The sequence below is a fragment of the Lagopus muta genome, chromosome 10, assembly GCF_023343835.1.
Source record: "Lagopus muta isolate bLagMut1 chromosome 10, bLagMut1 primary, whole genome shotgun sequence".
NCBI classification, from domain to species: domain Eukaryota; kingdom Metazoa; phylum Chordata; class Aves; order Galliformes; family Phasianidae; genus Lagopus; species Lagopus muta.
Window position 1 is genome coordinate 10,587,430 of NC_064442.1, and position 17,057 is coordinate 10,604,486.

At 37.5% G+C, this 17,057-nt stretch overlaps 1 protein-coding gene across 5 annotated transcripts in view; it reads right to left on the reverse strand.

Moving 5' to 3' along the window:
• SEMA6D (semaphorin 6D) overlaps positions 1–17,057 on the reverse strand; it is a 607,749-nt gene that overhangs the window by 123,621 nt on the left and 467,071 nt on the right. For all 5 annotated transcript variants that reach the window (XM_048956669.1, XM_048956670.1, XM_048956671.1 and 2 more), the window contains one exon: positions 5,715–5,795. The gene's annotated coding sequence lies outside the window, so the exon portion shown is untranslated. The remainder of the gene's footprint in view (positions 1–5,714; positions 5,796–17,057) is intronic.

Genomic DNA, 17,057 nt, shown 5'->3' on the forward strand with positions numbered 1-17,057 from the left:
CATATTGAAAAACAGATCATTTAATTTGGAATTACTCAGCTCAGCAGCAAAAGTCCTTACTAACAATAACTGAGAGGAGATCAGAAGAATTCTACTCTACCTCCAAATATGGATAATGAAACACTTATTTTTTCCTGCTAATTTCATCTGCTCATTTTCAGCACTGAAACCTCAAACATTTTTTTAATTAAAGATATAAAGCCAATCCCTTGACAAGTATTATTTTCTGTGCCCGTAGCAACCACGAATTGGCTCCTCTTTTCTTCAGTTCTTGTTTGCATAATATATTATTTATTTTGCTGAAAACGGGATACATATAAAAGCTTTAATTTGAAAAGCCTCTTTCAAAAACAAAACATTGTTTCGAGCTTCACCTGTTTAAAGGAACCAGCTGTATGAAAAGCTACCAAAAAGTAACACAGCTGACCTACGCTACTTTCATTTTCTACTCCCTGTCACCATACTTACACAACTTGTACACTCTCTTTAAAGAGATAAGAAGAGTCTTAAGCTCCAGTTACTATATAATAGAACAGAAAATACCAAGACTGTGTTAGTTCAATGTAGTAGAAGCAATGTGCTCTCTAGGTCCTAATACATTGGGTACTTGGATCTAAATTTACTGAGTTCCAACCCAAGACATCGCTTCCCAAACACCCCTGGTATTTTCTTCCCCCCGGTCTGTGATGAGCACCTGAACGGAACAGAAAGATGAGCCACGTAATTTAGGTAAACATCTTTCCATTTTAAAAGATCCATTTGTGTCTATATAATCTTACATTAGTAGTACGGATTTTCAGACTACTCATCTGAGATTTAGGATATGAGCTTCAGCATATTCAGTAACAAATCATTTTTAAATTTCCAAGTTTATCAGCTCTGTGATAACAATGCACAATTCAACTGATCTTGGAAGGTATTCATTGCAACCTCTCCTGTCAATCCAGCTCTTAGCTGTCTTATTCCCCAAGGATTCAGACTATATCCCCTTAAAACCAGTGGAAGGGTTCCCACTTACTTCACTGGAACCTCAATCAACACAGATGTTACTTCAGTTACTAGAAAAATATTATTTTCTCCAATGCATGCATTTATCAAGCATAAAAATAACCCAGCTTTGTTTCTCTAATGGTTTTTTCACAGCAATCTAGCTGGTTGGCACATTTGCAATCTGACAAAACAGATATCTCTTATTGCAGAGAGTGTATCTAAGTTTTCTCATCTATTTCAAAAAAAGCCTCACAAAGCTATTCAGAACTCAGTACACGTTTCTTCTTCTTCACAATTCATTTTCCCCCTTTTTTTTTTTTTTGTGACAACCTAGGCAATAATTCACAGCTCACTTGGTCTCCTAAATAACCCCCTTTATATTTACATGGTAGGCATTCCCCCATTACCCAGTGGGATTCAGCTGTATTGGCAGGCAGTCATTAACCATTCTTAAGACTTTGCAGGTTTAACATATCCTTCTCTAGTTAGTGTCTTTGAAAACATCTTGTATGGTTACCATCCCACAAATATATAGCAAATCCTGACAATTTAACAATAACATAAACTGCGTCATTTTGTAATTCTTAAGTGTTCCTTCTTTGGGTCCCATCCAGACTCCTACATAAAGCCTTTAAAGCTCAGAAGCATTTCACCCAATGGAGGATTGTTATGTTTCTTTTTTCTACTGGAAATTAAGTGGTGTATTTGAGTTTCTTTGCTACAATTCCGTAAGCGTGGACTTGCTTTGCTTTATGTACTGCAGTTATTTTAACCCAGCATCACTGAGAATTCTGGGGGAAAAGAAAATGGTGCAAAATTCCACTCTTTGTTGATGTATGGAGAAAAGTCCTTTTAGAAAAGTGGCATAAAGATCATTCTTGACAGAAAGAAGCCTAGAGTAACTCTCACAGAAGCGAAACTTTCACTAGAATGTCATCTTTTACTAGAAAGCACAAAGGAAAAGCCAAACATCCAGGACTCACGGGTTTGCTCTGACTGCGGAAACTCTCCCAACTGACTTCCTTTACTGCCTACAGAACGTCACTGAGGAGGATGCTGCTCTGCAGCTTTCCTTTGTGCTGAAATCTCTAGTGCAAATGGGACTTATAGGGCACATACTCCTACCTAACAAGTGGATCAAAGAATGACAACAGAAATTAGAACTCTTTAGTAAACGCCAAGTTATATTATGGAGGCTGGTAGGAATATAGAAGACAACAGATTGATATTTACATTACTGATATTTGGCACTGGTTTCTACCTGTTTTTAAGTGATCTCCAAAAGAAGCTGGGGTGACAGGCTGTTGATCCCACCTAGAGCAGTTTGTATTCTATAAGAACAACGTCTCCTATTTTATTATGTTGCCCATAATGTCAGAGGGTGATGTTGGTGGGACAGCAGTAGAGGGTAAACCTTCCCATCAACATTTCATTACGTTCTGTTGCCACGTGACAGACGGCAGCTGAGGGGCAGTCTGATAGAACAGCATTTGACATTGAAGATGAAGCAAAGTTGAGGAATTGTATTCCTCCAGGTGGAAAAAAAATGGCATCCACTGACATTCATTGATGCTTGCTGAACATACCTGGAGACAAAACAGTGGACGTGAGCACCACGAGCAGGTGATGCACTTCAGCAGCAGTGACAGCAATGTGAAAGACAAGCAACATTCCAGATTGCAGTCTTTTACAAGTTCAGCATATAGGTTCTTACCCACCACTGGCAAAAATGCATAGCTAGTAGTGGTGAACGCACTGAAGAACAGCGTTTTGTATCTGAGAATTTGCTCTATCAAAAAGTGTTATTGTGCTCTTTGTATCTGTTGTAGTTTCCATGGGAATAAATAGGAGGCAATACTTTCAGAGTAACTTCTGTACAACGCTACTGGATAAGTCTAGATTTAAGGGATAAATTCCAGGTAGTTATTTAGAGTCATTTACACTTGTAAGTGGATAAGAAAAGTGATATTAACTTAATATGCAAAGTTATTGCTTGTTTTAGCAAAATTAGTGAAGTCTTTAAGACCAGAAAGCACTTGAGCATATATTTCCCCATACAACTTCAAGCAACATTCAAATGTCACTAAACAAATTACCATAGCAGCTGCAATGAAAGGGCCACAAAACACGCAAACTGTTTGGGGTTTTCTTTAATTAAAGCAAATAATTCTCAGTTACACCTGATGACATCCCATACCTTCTGAAGTCTTCTCTTTCATCTTTAAAAGCTCTGGAGGAGGCCATAGCCCTGTATCATTTGAAATGCTTTGATAACAATGTATTTTTACACTGATTATTCCTTTTAAGTTCAAGCTCACAGCAGTAATATCCTAATAGAAGTAGTCCTGAATGCAGAACAGTATTTTAGGATACTAATTGCTCATGTTCCTAGCCATCCATGAAACATATGCTGAAAACACAGAAGTTTTCAGAAATGCCTCTCTAAGTCATAAATCTTTTACAGGTACAATTATGTGAGAGCACCAATGGGAAAAACACATTCAACATCTGGAGTCATATGAGTTTACTGAAGTAAAATTGCAAAATTAAATTTAGATGAACTTAATTAAAAAAGAGGATCCACTTTAATATGGACATTTATCAAGTTCTCATTGAAAACCTTTTTTGCCTCAAGAAAATATAATAAAGTATGAATACAAAAACCACACAAAGGCTGAAATGAAGTGTGAAGGGATAGTAAAAAAAAGAAACGCAGTCAGAAGGAGCTTTCTTTTGTTTTTCCTCATTTTAACACACTTAGGCACACAGATGCTTTCCCTTTACCTGTATTATATGCATATAATACACAGCACAATATATTATATTGAATTATTTTTTTACTCCAAAAGTAAACTGGTCAACCGTATGCCCTGAAGATCACTAATCCTTGAGACAGCTGTTGTACATTTACAGAAAACATGGAGATGCAACTTTTTCCTCTCTCCTATTATGTACTTGTACAGATGCTCAATTTTTTCTCCTAGATTCTAAGAAACTTTAGCTAAAGACTGTTATACTTTTTAGTGCTTAAATCTGTTACTTGCTACTGCTACAGGGAACAGGAGTTCTGTCACAGGGCTTGTAGAGGATTTTCGTTTGCCTCAACAAAGACACACACTTTCGCTTTCATTTATTAGGTCATTAGTGTCTTCTATTTTCAGAGTAAAAAGATCTAGTGGTTCATCTCTCGTCACTTCTAGCTGCCATGAACTCTCTGGCAGATCTACATTGACTTTCAACTGCATACAGAATTTAGCAGTGTCAAAAAATGATTTGAAAAAATTAGAGTAGTGCTACAAGGATCTTATTATTTCCTCACAAAACTGCCTTGGTAATTTGTTGTTCTTCACCTTGGCTGTGTGATCAAGTAAAAGAGTACAGCGTTTATATCACACTACTTCTGATAAGGAGCAGTTGGCTCTGAGGAAGATACTATCCTTTATTAGGGACACGTTTTAACATTATAAAAGTTACCCAGCAATAATGAAATGTAATCTGTCTTGATGATTCATGGTAACACATTACTATGCTCATTTTCATATGAAAAGAGTAAGATTGGACAGGGCTGCTATTGTTGTTGAATACATCTTCAAACTGAAGCAGTGATTTTATTGAACTACTTGGTTAATGATGCTAAATTACTTGAGGAATGATGAATAAATGTTTTGTTTCCACATTAGAAGAATCTTAAATTTTGAGGGGCAATCTATTAAAAAATATTTATTCTTCCATAGCCTAGAATGGGCAGGACTTGGAAGTGGTGGTACTTGTGTCTTCAAAGTGAACTAAAACCAGCTGGCCTAGGTGAAGTCAAAGGGCTGTCCACATCCTGCCTCTAACACCACACGAGAGTTGATGCTAAGGGGAAGAGCATGCACGCACTGAAATGTCTCCTTACCTCCTACTTCTCCAAGTCCAAAAATGATTAATGCAACTTGTGGCAAAATTGGTGAGAATAATTCTCATGAAAAAGGCACGAAGGATAATATTATCATCTAAAAATTAGATTTTCCTACCAGAAAAACTGAACACGTACGAAGTGCATATTTCCTGTTAAAGAACTACTCTGCAGTACCCAACTACAGTTTCCTATACAATATCTTCCAAACCGAAACAAAAGTACTGTGGGACTCTGCTACAAGCACCTCCTTTTCTCTTTTACACTACAGCTGTAAGTTTCCCTCTACAGCAAGAAATTCTGAGCATCAAAGTGCAACAACATTACATTTCTTTGCAAAATCTCCACAGCAGCACAGCATATGGGAGCAGCATCCGAGAATGTGACTCAATGTTTGAACAGACCAGTTAAAATGAAGACAGCATCAGAGGCAAAAATAATTTGTAATTTTACAACTTGTTTTCTCAGTTTTCAAGAAGAAGCCACTGAAATTCCTTTTTGTGCATTTTACTTTGTCTTTGGAGCCTGTCCACCATCCTTGTGTAAATGGTTACATACTTCAAAATGTACAATATCAAACCTTTTGAGAGCAGTTACTTTAGTAGAGAGGACAGAAAGAAGTGACCTTTCTGATTTTACTCTGATGAAAATTGCTCAGATCTTGTGTCCTGAGCTCAGCCTCTTGCAGATCAATGCATGTTCTCATATCTCTGTATTGATCAAGGAGAAATGCTTCATTTTTTTTCTCCACACACATTCGGTTTTAGTGCGACATGAAAGAAAACAGCAATATTCTAATGTGTTTTAGTATGGCTTTAGATCTTACCACTGAGACTGGATGCGAAGATCCTTAAATCGCTGGCATCAGTAACCCTATCGAGACTGGCATGAACTCAAATAGGTGATCCTGCCAAAAAAATCAGAGGAAAATATTCATTAGACAGATGATTATTTTTAATCACACCTTCCTAATACCCATGGAAGATTTGCTTTATAAATGCTTACTGAAGCCTTAATGGTAAGACCACTAAAATGGATCTGAATGCAACAACCTAGGCATACTGAATCTTCAAATGACTGTGAATCTGAACACTGGTTCCCATGTGGTACTTTTTATATAAAAAAAAATATCTGTCCTTTCATAAAGGGAAACAAACAAATTTTACCAGGAGAAGTAACAGTGCACGATCCATTTCATAAACTGTTGGAAAGATGGCTCACAAAAAAAAAAAAAAAAAAAAAAAAATACACACTATTGGCCAACCCCAAAGTAATGAAGCATGCACTTAAATGCAGTTGATTTTTATTCCAGATCAAAGATGTTTGAAGTTCAAATAGATTTGCCTCCAAATAGTTTCAGTACAGGATTATCCCTCTTAACATCTAAAAAATAACATTCAGGGTTGGCATTTAACACCTTATTTGTACTGCAGCACTCCAGGGACAAGCAAACTTGTAATTTCTACCATATGTGAAACGCTTCTTTTATAACAGTATTGAAGTTCCTATACAAAAAACATGACTGAGAAAAACTCCATCAGAAAGAATACTTACTAAATACACATGTAAGAATTTTTTTTCCACAATAAATTACTATTTTTAATTCATGCACAGTATTTTGTAAATATAACTACATATAAATGTGTTTCCTTGAGGTTCACATTGTTATTTGCCAATTTATTCAAATTGCTCATAATCACTAGAACGTGAAAACTGTTTTGAATGAAAGCAAAATAGAAATGGACTTGATGACAAGAAATATGGAGATACATGGATCACATCAGTTTTATCAACCAGTAGCACTAAAACCCAAGTTGCCTCCATACAGTTACAGAAGATCTAAAAACCACTAAAACCTGTGGAACAAATTCAAAACAAAAAAAACCCTGTAAGTTAACTGAGTTAACATCGAGCTCTAGAATAGCACAGAGCATCCCCTATCTCTTCTTTCCTCTTCTCATCAAGCTTCCAATGAATATACTGCCATTTTCACTTTATAACAACAAATTCCTTCTAGTGAGATTTTCAAAGCCATGTAAGAGAACTGGGTGTCTAATTCCCTCAGGCAGTTTTGAAAAGTGCAAGATTAATATCTTATATAGCTCCTTATACATCAAACCATTTCCCAGTGCACTTCACATTAATCTTTAATCTAGACACTTTAATCTTCAAATCTTCATACAATAATCTTCAATGAAAGGTACTTTCTGGGAGTTTACAGTATATTTAACACAATTTAAAATCTACTAGTGCATTGCCCTAGCTTTTAATACCCAGAAAATGTTTTATAAATTAGATCAACTACAACCTAGCCAAGGTTTCTGCATTTTTAATATCTTTGGAGGGAGATTACAACAAATGGGTGCTGGAGGGAATGACTTAGCTGCTTAAGCATCAGTTTGCAATACCGTAAATCACTCCAGAATTGTAGCTGTAGATACCAGAGTTTATTCAATGCTTCACATTTTCCGAGGTAAGGACCAGTATCTCTGCATACTCTACTGGGGAAAACAACACATCTTATAGTGTATACTGCTCTGCTTTGGCAGCTCTCTGCGTGCACATCTGGCCATGGACATAGTTTCCATATCTGTGTTTTTTTGCCAAAAATATTAACTGCAGGAATAGTGTGCCAGGCCCTTTCTGCAGGGATATAGCCATGACTTCAACTCCTCCTGGCCTTTACTGTTCCCTTCTGTGCTGTTTACTTTACCACAGCACCTCTGAGTCCTACTTTTGGACCACGACTTCACAGTATGAACCCTATCCAAAGCACAGTGGAAAAAAACCTCTAAGAATTTATAAAAGAAATTTAGGACAGAATGCAGGTAGGAGGAAAAAATACAATAATAGTAGTCATTATGACAGGTAATAATTTTTTTCTAAGTAGAGTGGTGAAGGCACACTTCGAGAAGAAATTTGAAGAATCAGTTTTGCAGACATTCTTAAGAGTTTTGACAGGAGAAAGCAGGAAGGTGCTGGCTTGAAAGCGAGAGCTGAGGGAGAAATGGACACCATGAATCAAGCTGAGGCTGTGGCTTCTGCTTTCATACTGACAAAGTGATGAAAGACCAGAAAAAGAAAAATCAGCTGTGTAAAATGGGAAAGGGAAGTCAGATACCACTTGAGTGCTATAGTCAGAAAGTAATGTGGCCAAAAAAGAAGCCAGGAGCATGACCTTTCTTAGAGCATTATTTGAGCTTGGTAAGATTACATTTCTTGATATCTAAGAAAGGAAATTCACAGTAGGAGAAATCTAACAGCCAACACAGATGGCCAGGAAACACCACCTAAAAGACTTTAGATGCCAGCTGGATTTGAAGTGGAAAAGAAGTTTCAGTTGAAGACAATGCTCAAGTAATGAATGTAGGTGATAGATGGTAAGCTATTTATAGACATTATGAAATAGAGTAGCTGAGAGGGCTTCTGCAGGAAGAGTGAGGACCAATGTTTTAGTGATGTTCATTTTAAATATCACTTTGGTGTTTGCATAGAAAGAGACTTAGATGTTAATTTGAGTAGAGAGGCAGACGAAGTACAGAGGTTCATGTGTTTTCTAATTAACCTTATAAACATGACAGCTGAACTTGTGCTTGCAAATGTGACTCGTGGATACATTCGAAGGGAAGTCAAAAGCTCACTCTCCTATAAGCTCCTGAACCTGGAGCTTATGGAGAAACGATAATGCAAATTCAAAGGGCACACAAAGGAAAGGACAGAGCCCAGGTAGCCATCAGAAGATTACTGAAGCTGAAACATCTGATAGGTTCAGGTGCCCAAAGGTGCAGCACTGATTCTCTGCAGACTGGAAAAAGTTATTAGAGACTTGTTTGAGCGGTATGTCTACTACAAAGAGAGGGAATTAGAGGACAGTGACTGTAAAGTGTGGTCCATGAATTAAACGATGAGAACTTATTAGAAGAGCAAGCAGGGTAAAGATCAAGACATGCTGAAGTGAAAGATCAATGCAAGTTGAATTGTGAACAAAAAGAGTAAGAAAAGCGAGGAAAGGAAGGGATCAGATGGGGTCATTTCATAAAGTGGACGAACAGAGGAAGAAAGCAGATGCGGAATATCATTTGTGGCAGCCTAGAGGTCTGTTTCAGGACAGGATCAGTGAATGGATGAGTTACCAAGATGAGGATTGTACATTCATTAGTTTTCACTGCGAAAAAATTGTCAAGGCATATCAGATTAAAATTCCGGTAGGAGAAGAGTGTTTGAGGGTTGAATCCAAAGAGGTAAAGAGGAGGTTAGGACTGTGGGTGCAGATTTCAATTATGTAGCCATAGGCATTTGGCAGAACTGAGAAGGGTGACAGCAGTGGAGGAAGTTAACTTGGTCACAAGACTTCTGAAATGCTCTGTTACACAAGACAAGCACAGAAAGTATCCACAAGAACTGTGGTGATGATGACTTCAAGAGATCCACGAAGAAGCCAAGTGCTGAAAAAAAAGTTCAGGAACATCATCTCCCCACACTGAAGTAAGCAAAGAGGGGAAAGACAAAGAAGAAGTTGCTTTTTCAGCCCTTGCTAGACCCAGTCATGAGTGAATCTATTTTAAACTCATGGTGTCTGTCACTGATGGAAACAACTTGACGTATGGATGAGTTGAATTCATCATAGAGCTGCAGCACTTCAAAAATCCTTTCAAATCTATAAAAGGTCTTTGAATACTTTGCTTACATTCTGCCACCTGACCTGGCTCAAGATAAAGGCATATTTATCCCAGTAGGGTTTTAATCTTAAAACAAACAAAGAAAACAACCCAAACAATAACAAATCAGGCAAGAAATCACAGCAAAAACAAACGTCCCATGATTTGCACTTTGAAGAAAAACATGAAATATTTCACATGCACGGTACGTAACTTTCAACTTAAACTGTCTAATATTCAGGAGCTCACACCGAAATCTCTATTTTCTTCATTCAGTGGATTCAAGGATCTGGTCCATCAAGAAAGATGAATGTTAGCCATCTTAGCACATTTCTATAATGCAGAAGGATTTTGGCACACATCTTGAGTAGAGGCAGCTTAAGATCTCCCAGAGCATTGGTAGACAAATAGCTGGTACAGAAAGCTGGTGTTATGATTTATATCAAGCAACTTTATAGTCCTGGGAAGCAAGGAAGAGCTTAAGGAAAATATAAGCACATAAGTTCAAGAAAGCTTAGTGAAAGTGAACTATTGTAAGACATTAAGAATGGATTTTTTTGGATGAAGATATTTTCTTATCAATGACTAGGACAAAAATTTAACTATTTTTGCAGTCAGGAACTGAGACTAAAGGAGAATGAGAAAAAAAGTAAAAAAAGAATCTAAATTAAGAGGCTTTAAGAATGATGATCTCAATCTTAAGTGACATCCAAATGTTCATTCAGGTGGAAACATTCAGCCCAGAGGACTGAGTAGATGATTCCCTACAGACACAATTTATACTGCAAATCAATAGGGTCTGTGAGGGTACCAATGACTTCAGCTGCTTAACTTATACATCACAGAAGATGGCTTCAAGCACAACAAAGAGAAATGCTTTAACAAGAGAAACATCAGTCTTGACCAAACACTGACTTTCAAGAAGTTAGAGGTGAGAAAGACTAACAAATGGTTGAATTGATAATGTCCTAAAATTTGATAATAACCGAATGCTTAATTTTACATCTTAATGTAGTCAACTTGATTTAAATGAGTTACCATAAATTACTCATTAATTTATATATCCATTAGACTGGTCTGTGTGAGATACTTGTGCGTAGCAGCATAAGAAATCTACAGGGGCTAAATATAATTTTTCTAGGTATTTTTGCTCACCTTCACAAATGTATTCTTAATCCATTTCCATGTAAATGCACTGATTTTTATAGAATATTAAAAAAATAATAATAATTTGTATTTATTTAGATGAATAAACATATGTGAAGAAATTGCTTCTGCCTATCTTATCTACCTCGAATAAAAGTTGATGTCCATGCTTTACTGAGAATAAATGCAGTTTGGTACATTAACACCGGCTAGTACACCTAGCCATGGTATAAAACACTGGAAAATTTCCCCTGGTGTTATTTCCTAGAAATAATGGAAATCCAATATTGAGTTGGTTATGTAACTCACACATCACGAGGCTTCAGAACAGCGGAGAAAAGCTGTGTTTTAAAATTTTATGGGGGGAGGGGAGGAGGTGTGTGGAGATGCGAGTTATGCTTAACGCTGCACTGCTCTTAACACTGCGAAATACATGAAGGCAAGGTTAATTGAAAACCTGAAGTAATATAAAAATAAGTTCAGCTTTTAACAGGAATACATATGGTGTATAAAGCTCCATTGAGCCCAGGTGGATAAGTGAACATTTTCAGTGCACATTAGTTGAAGAAATGAAGAAGTAGAAGCAGATAATAGGCATTACTAAACTGGAATATTCTGAAGGCCTGGAACAGAGAAAAAATCACCAGCACAGAAACACTTTATAGATTACCTATTCTTCCCACCCCAGAGAACAGTAAGCCCCTCTTCTTTTGTCAAAGCTTCTTGTTCTTAAGCTTCTATGCTTAACATTCCCTCTAGGCCAGAAGGGGAGGTTTTTGGAGTCAGAGATGAGTCAAGAACACCTGAACTTCATTGTACAGTCACCTCACCAGAGATGCAGAGGACTTCATGCAGCAGCTCCTCTCTGCCTCAGCACCCCTTCACCCACCACAGCTGCAAGGATGCACAGTCAACCTCTGTCCTCTAGGAATGCTCTTTCTGTGCTTTTATCAGGCAGCAGTGGTGAAATGCTCAGGCTGCCTGCTAAGCATGAAGCAGTTAATAGCCCAGGCCAGGTACAGATGAGCCATTTTGTAACTGTATTCCTTTCCACTTAAGTATCAGTAGTCTCTTCCACAACATACCCATCCCCAGTTCTCCAACAATTAGTCCTTTCCAATATGATGCAGACTCTTTAGCTATATTCTCTACCTAGCTGCTATTTCCAAAAGATGCAAAGTTCAGAGCTCCTAACTAATAAGTACACGGCTTAATGTGACACAGAGGCCACTCAGGCAGGATCCTGAAGGAACACCAAAATACTAAGGCAGGGAAAACTCTTATGAGAGATAAATCCTGAAAGATTTTGTGTGACACCAAAATCAGTGACCCATACTTTAAAGAGATGGACCCTACAAGCTCAGAAAAGGGCACAGAGAGTTAATAGCAAAGAACAATGTGATTACAAACAGCATGAAAAACAGCAATAATGACACATAACACTTTTATTAACAGCCATTACTTGCTTATGTTGGAAGAGATATGTTATCATTTATCATTTAAAATTATAATTAATCGAACAGCTTTTATTTTATCACCTCTGTATCAAAATATCCTTAGTGTTTTATAGCAATATTATCCTCTCCTACCTTTGAGCCTAATGGGCAATAACTTTTTTCCACCATGCTGTAAGCACAAGAATATGATAAGGTTTGAATGTTTGGGAGGATGTATGTAAAAAACAATGCTTGCATTTCATTAGCTGCATCACAGCCAACTTAACTGCATGCCTAGAATGTACTTATTTATATGCAACTGTATGCGTGATGGTTTTGAAAATTCTGGTTTAAGGTAATGTGTTTGTTGTACTTTGATTTTTCTTGCAACTGATTTACAAAGGACCATCATAAACCTTTGATCTCATCGTTAATAGCAGTAAGTTATTCAGCTAACAGGATCTGAAATATTTATGCAGGCAAGGATTCAGCACCTTCCAAGTCCCATTTTGTGAGCCTGAACACCTCTGCATTAAAATCATATCTTCCTCTTTCCAAGACAGTTGGCTCACATAACTAAATGATAATAACACTCAAATTATAACTCAGAAGTTGTTAGGTTAAGAGATAAAGAAACTCCTACAAATCAAAGCAAAGCATTAAGACTTTGTTTCACCTAATGATAGGCTACAAAAGGATGTACCATACTAAAAAACTTAGAGAAAGAGACCTAAAGCCTAAAGACTTGAAACAGCCTTTTTTCTTTGCAAGATGTAAGCCTAAATCAGTGAAGTCAACAGAATATTGGCTCTAGCACCAAAATGCCTGTATCTCAAGCCTCTCCTACAGAAACTGTCCCTCAGCCATGACATAGCAGCTCCGTGCTGTAGGCACAATTCTTCCTCCAAATCTGTCTTTCCAAACCTGGCTCTAAACGGAGAGTTGCTTTTTTGGTGCAGAGAAGTATTGATGTCAATAAGTATTTAGGGCATTGCTCTCTTTCTTAATAAAGTTAAAACTCTACATTACAGCTTGAAAGCAAGGTATGTCGAATGCTTATTTTCGCTCTGTATACTTAGTTATTTCAAAGGCATTTTTATGTACTCCCCCTATTTCAGAAGATCCCCTTTGAAAATTCATTTGGATGAATGCTGCCCTTTTCTGTGGAGATTTGGCTAAACGTTTTTTGTTAAAGCAACTTTGTTGAGCATGGTAATGCAATCAGTATCCCAGGAGGCTCATCCTTCACAAGATTCCTGCCTGCACTTCTACCTGCAAAGTTACATTATGGCCGTCTTCACAGATAACAAAGTGCTGAAACTGGAATGCACAAAGCAGCACAATAATCCGTCAGAGGCTCTCTTAAAAAATTTTCGATATAAATATTCAGTGCAGCCACCATGCTATGACAGCGCCTCATTTCAAGACCCAGTGGGCACAAACTGTGTTGCTCATTCACTTAAAACAAATAGTTAGGAGATTCCATGAGCAATTCCTGCTTCCTGCGCAAAGCAAGGAGCACTGCCATTTTGCAGAGGAAAGGTGGAACAGTGATTAAGCTGTGAAATGAATAAATGTAAAGTGTATGAAGTGATTTGCTATTTATCCATCCTGCAGCCAGCCAGCAACAATGTCTTTTGCTGAGGCAGTGATTAGTGTGTGTAGCTGACTTGCAGTGCCCACCACTTTCATGCAATGGTTTGCACATTAAGTTAAAGGCTGAACACGCAGAACAATGCATTTGTTCCTCCAGATACCAGTACAGGTTTTTCAAAGACCTTTCTTTAAAAAGTAACTGATATGCTGCACATATAATATAGTTAAGTAGTAAATGAAAATAATTATCAGCAAAATCATTTGGGACCAATTCGCATACATACATTACACTAACAAAGCAGCAAGAATCTCAGTAAATGGACTGAGAAAATGGACTTGTAAACAGTTATTTTGGCTTTTCATATCCGTCAAGTAAATTGGATATTAGACATTTATTTCACTATCTTGGCAGTCAAATCTTTTCTGCAGCTCTTACAAGAAACTCTTTTCACAATTCTGCTCCTTACTTAGGAGATAACTTAAAGATAACTGACAGGCTTCAGAGAAACTGGGACTCTACAGGCTTTCCATTTACCATCACATCATTTCAGGCTTTGGGGCTGGTTGTCACCACACACAGCAACCCCACATCTGACAGCTACCTTCAGAACATCATTAAAGGCATCATCTCTTAAACTACCTTCCTAAATAAGAGACTAAAAAAGCAACAGATTGATGCAGGAAAGGCAGGACGACAACAGTGAAATGCCATGGTCATGTAGCAGCAAGTAAATCCCCTGAAAATAAAGTTTTAACAGTGGTTATATTGTATCTTCACATGCATAGTTTTGAGGCTCCTTTTCTCTGCATGCAACTACGAAGATACACAGAGTGCCAGATGCACTTTCAAGGAAGAACCAAGCGGAACCACCTAAGGAAGACAGCAGCTGCAAGAGTCCAGAACATCTCACTTGGTAATTTTCTCCCCACAGGCAATTCCCTGACTGCCTATCATTTTTGTTTCAGTTTTTCTCCTGAAAGCCTGTGAACTATGTACCAGGTAAATTCAGCATGCAGTTACATCTCTGCCCTATTCTATACTTCTTACTTGAGGCTTCTAAAGGACCAAAACTGATTTACATCAGGTCAACCAGCCATTCTGATCACACCAGTAATAAGACATTACACTGATATCATTAATAACGTTTTCAGTCCTTTAAATCTTTACTCTTCGCAGGGCAGTCAAATGTAATTTTTAGCTCACCAGTTTCCAGCACGTCTGTACACTTTTGTGGTTTCAGTAATGCAGAAAGCTATTTACTTATGCAAATCTTGAGATTTGCAACACAAAGAAACAGATGCATGTGACATTTGTCAGGCAGTGAAAATGAAGTGTCACAAGCTGGCCTGAGAAACAAAACTTGGGGTTGGAATAAAATTAAAATCCTGAAGTACAAGCCTGGTCATCATCTTACAGATTGAAAAGAAAACTATTTCAATACTGTTGTACAGCTGTAGTGGTTAGGGCATCACGACTAACTGCTCAATACCATTCCTTAAAAAGTTCTGTGGTAACTCCTAACACTGTGTAGTAAAATCCACGTGGAAATGAAAGGGGGAAAGAAGAAACTGACTGCTACACAATATAATATAATATAATGCACGTTTGAAAAAAATGAAAATTACCAACCAGTTGTTTTGGAAGTAGACAAATGGTGAAAGAGCAGCAGACTGTGTATGTTATGGGTGTTCTAATTATGTATTTCATCAGGGATTTCATCAACTGTTCCTCCTGTGAAGCATGTTCTCTTCTGCTCTGTGAAATAACAATGACTGACTAAGGAGCCAAATGATTTGTAAAAGCCTGGAACCACCCATACTTTATCAGCTAGAATTTTATCACCAATTCTGAGTTTCCTAGATTTTTCGGGTTATTTGTGACAAAATCTGTCAAGGACTTTGGTCCCTGCGTCCAAAACACAAAGTCTGAAAATCCTTTTTACTGGTCAGTACACTTAGAAAGTGCCTAAACTTCAGAGGTCTCAAAATTCCCATTGCCTAGAGTTTTACAGCTGCATGTACCCAGTTGATTCTTGTCTTAGGAGGACCAAGGGGTTTATGTCATTGACCCATTACTTCTCATATTCTGAAAAGTGGGAGAAATTCTCTATGCTGTGCTCACTTCCAGAGGTAAACTCTTCAGAAAACACTTTACTTCAATATGCCACAAGATAAATTCAATTTCAAACAATTACTGAATTAAGAGCTTTGGTGCAGCGGACGTAAGGCTTAAGCTGTGTTTAAACATCTACCTTTCATTTTTAAGAAAATGAAAGTTTGGCTACACAAAAAAACCTGTTATTTCTGCAAAATCAGTGGAGATATGCTGTTGGTTTTTAAAATTGAAATAACCCAAAGCTGTTACACTGAGAGTTGTCTTTAAAGGCCTTCGTTGGGACACACAGGTGTGGACGAAACGAGGGGCCAGGTGTGCAGCTATGGAGTAATGCTAACAGCTGGTGACAAGAGCAGCAGCAGGATCTAAGCGTGCATGGGGTGAGGAGTGGAAGAGGAGAAGCATTAGTTACCTTTGTATTCTCGATTTTATAATTAAGATGTACTTTCACTGTCTAAAAATGTTTTTAAGAGAACAAAACTAAAGAAAAAACTTAAAAATGCTGTACAAAAATGAATATTCTTGGTTTAGATGCACTGTTCCCTTGTGAAAATTAATTATAATTAATCAACATAAACGATAATCAGTCCTGGCAAAGTCTATTCTATGGGAGACTGAGGCGAGGGCTTCCAAACAAGTACAGCATTTAAAGAATTAGTTACTTCTTTAAGGAGAGGAATCCACTGTTAAGCCATAGCTCATCAAGAAATGCAAAAATGAACCAGAAAAATGCTTTGAGAGCAGGAGAGAATGGCTTAGGCCTCCAATGCTCTAAGAGCTCTACCTGCCATGCTTTTACAAAAGAAAAATAAAAAGCGACCGGAACTGAGGAGAGAATATATGTTACAAAGAGGTTCTTTAATATCATGGAAAACGGGAGGCCAGAAGCTGAAAGACAAAGCTCCTTTTTTCTTAATCATTAGAGACAGCGAAGAGGACTGATACATTGACTAGCAAATTGGACTGGGGATGGTTATGGTTCAGTAATATGTTTTACTTAAGGAAACCTATTAAAACCCATGCTGCTGTAACCAAGTGGAATTCAGGGATTTATGAAATACAAGGAGATAGATAACTAGATCTATCTTGAATTAAACCTCTAATGAAACTGGTACAAGCTGTAGGTAATCTGGGTATCAGGATTCACTACCTGTGCAAACCTCTCAGTTTTGGAAATGATTTTGCCTATTACGTTTTCTATGCATGTTAAAAAGAAA